Source organism: Pinus tabuliformis, chromosome 8, assembly GCF_031772625.1.
Source record: "Pinus tabuliformis cultivar Carrire ecotype Pingquan chromosome 8, CPIR1, whole genome shotgun sequence".
In the NCBI taxonomy this organism is placed as follows: domain Eukaryota; kingdom Viridiplantae; phylum Streptophyta; class Pinopsida; order Pinales; family Pinaceae; genus Pinus; species Pinus tabuliformis.
In genome coordinates this window covers 654778115-654780764 of record NC_142294.1, presented here as the reverse complement: position 1 = coordinate 654780764, position 2650 = coordinate 654778115, and the positions used below count along the sequence as shown (strand labels likewise).

Here is a 2650-nt window from a genome sequence, read left to right as displayed (position 1 = left end):
TTAGGAACCTATCCTTCCTTTGAAAACTCATTAGATCCATGTAAATCTCTTATAGATTGTATATTCTTAGACATCAAAGAATAGAAGCCCCCAAAACAAACATAAAAATACAAAATAATGAAGTAAGAGAAAAGTTAATTAAGCACATATAGTGCATCACACTTCATCAGTCTACAAACCTTGGTTGATAATTCATGCAAGCAATTTAGGACACTAAATTGATTGAACATAGTTCTTTTTTTCTGCACTAATTCTTTCTCCAGATCTTGAATTCAAAAGCCAGAGCTCTGGATTTTGAGGGTTCCTCTTTCTAGCTATAGTAAGAATTGCCCTCGCCTTGCTCAAACCACCCATTTTTTCCTCCAATTTAGCAGCTGAGAGCCATAGAGGAATGCACCCTGGACAGTTCTTGAGGCCTTGCTCATAGACCTCACGTGCAGCCTCCAAGTTCCCAAGATGATCTTCAAGCTGTCCTCGCATTAGCCACAATTTAAAGAATGCAGGATACTTTTTAAGCCCTTCATCAAGCAGTGACCTCTCCTCCGCAGTGTTTCCCAGCTCTCTTTCAACAATTGCTGACTTCATCCAGACTCTTTCTGTACCACCTCTCTCACGAGCCTTGGCGAGAAGCATCCTTGCTCTCTCAGGCTCATGATTTTCAAACTCCAGCTTGAATGCAGCTAACCAAATCTCCTCCGAGTTGGGTATTGCAGAATAAGCCTCCTGCAAAATTGCTCGAGCAGATGGGACATCCCCTGCAAGCCACTTTTCCTTAGCTCCCATCAGCCATATCACCTCTGCTCTCGGACAGTATGTCACTGCTTTTCTCAGTAAGGCATCCAATGATTCTCTAGTGCAATGGCTCTTCTCTAGATGGGCAGCCTTAAGCCAAATACTTTTCTTAGCAACAAACACTGTAAGGGCATGTGCATAGATCGCATGTGCAGTTTCAATTGATCCCCTCTTCTTGCATTCCTCTGCATCTGCAACCCATGTTCTCTTTCTATCTTCCTCTTCAACTCCAATAAAAATTGTGTTGCGAATTATTGCCTGGCAAGTCACACCAGACCCTGCTCGCTCTGCGGCCTCTGCCTCTTTCATCCAAGCTTCTCTGTCAATCACTACCCCTTCCCTCTGCAGGGACCTGATTCCCCTCTCAATAATCATGCCCACCATGGTTTTGTTTCCATTGGCCTCCTCAAGCTTCGCAGCAGTGATCCAGATCGAAGGTTCCTTGGAAAGCTTCTCCCTAGCCTTGTTGAGAACCTTCTTTGCCTGATCGTATGTCTCAAGCCTTGTCAACGCAAGCCACAACTCCACATGTAGTGGACAGCACTCCACTGCCCTGTGAAGCAAAATCCGGGCATCCTCCTCATTTGCCAACTCCACCACAGCCTTCCAAAGCCTCACAGAGTCAGGAATATGCTCCAGCCCCTTCCTCAGCACTCGGCTCTTGTTCGCATCATCATGTTCAAGCTTTGAAGCTTGCATCCACAACTTCACCGAATTGGGGATCGCCTTTACACCGCGCGCAATGACCGCTTTGGCTTCATCCGGACTCGCCAATCTGCAAGCCTCCAACCATACATCTTCATTCTTTGGGCATTCTTCACAACTTGAAATGTTCAATATAAAGAAACGAATCGTAAAAGCCGAACATTTAAGAAAAAATATTGAAAGGTTTACTGGAATCTGGAATTTGACTCTTAACAAAAAAAGAGGACCCATAATTCATAAAAATACGAAACAGACAACACTTTTGAATCAAATATCCTTCTAAATAAAAAAAACTTGCAGCCTACATAACTGAGAAGTTAAATCACCAAAATCAAATCTCTATAAATAGGATGTTCTAATAGAAATGAAACCTTAAAGAGCTGACACTTCTCAACTAAATTTTAACTGAATTCTGATTAAATTCAACTCCTGAATTTGAATTAATAAAAAGGTTCTGCAGGGCAGGAACATACCTTTTTGAATCAAATGTCGTGCAGCCTGTATCTTCCCTGCAACCTCCTCTAGCCTCGCCGATGCAATCCAACCAGGATGATGCTTCGGGTTAGTCTGCGTAACCGACTTGAGCAACAATCTGGCCTTTTTAATATCCGAAATCTCCGCATCGCTGTTCAGTCTTGCAGTAAAAGCAATTGATTAAGAAGCTTGCTTGACTGAAAAGCATGACATATATTGGACACGGCCCTGAATAAGGGGTCCTGTGTCTCGAAATCGAGTTCCAAACTCTTTTTCCTTCTGTCTTCAAAAACAGTAGTGGCATCTGCCTGTTTTCCATGACGGCAAAGGTTACTGATTAGAAAATTGTAAGTATCAATACGTGGCACCAACCTATTCTTTAATATAGCATCCAATATTTCAATCTCTCTGCTGAAGTCAACTATTTATCAAGTGGGTGTCAAAAGATTCATATAGACAAGCTTACCAAAAAATATAGGGACCAGATGAAACTGCAACCACTGTCATATGATAGCCATATAGGCAACGTTTTCTTGGTAACATCCGGCAATATAACTTTTTGGGTTTATGTTTTGGAGTATGATGGACATATTCAACTAAGAAAATACAACACTTGGCCCTAAGTTCCTTTCTGCTGAGTGCTGCGCTGTTCGAGCATAAGCTCGATAGCCTATCCTTT

The 2650-nt window shown here is 42.3% G+C and overlaps 1 pseudogene; it reads right to left on the bottom strand.

The window, feature by feature from the left end:
* Window positions 1-213: 213 nt before the first annotated feature.
* On the bottom strand, window positions 214-2290 carry LOC149237272 (protein STABILIZED1 pseudogene; annotated as a pseudogene).
* Between the last annotated feature and the right edge of the window lie 360 nt (window positions 2291-2650).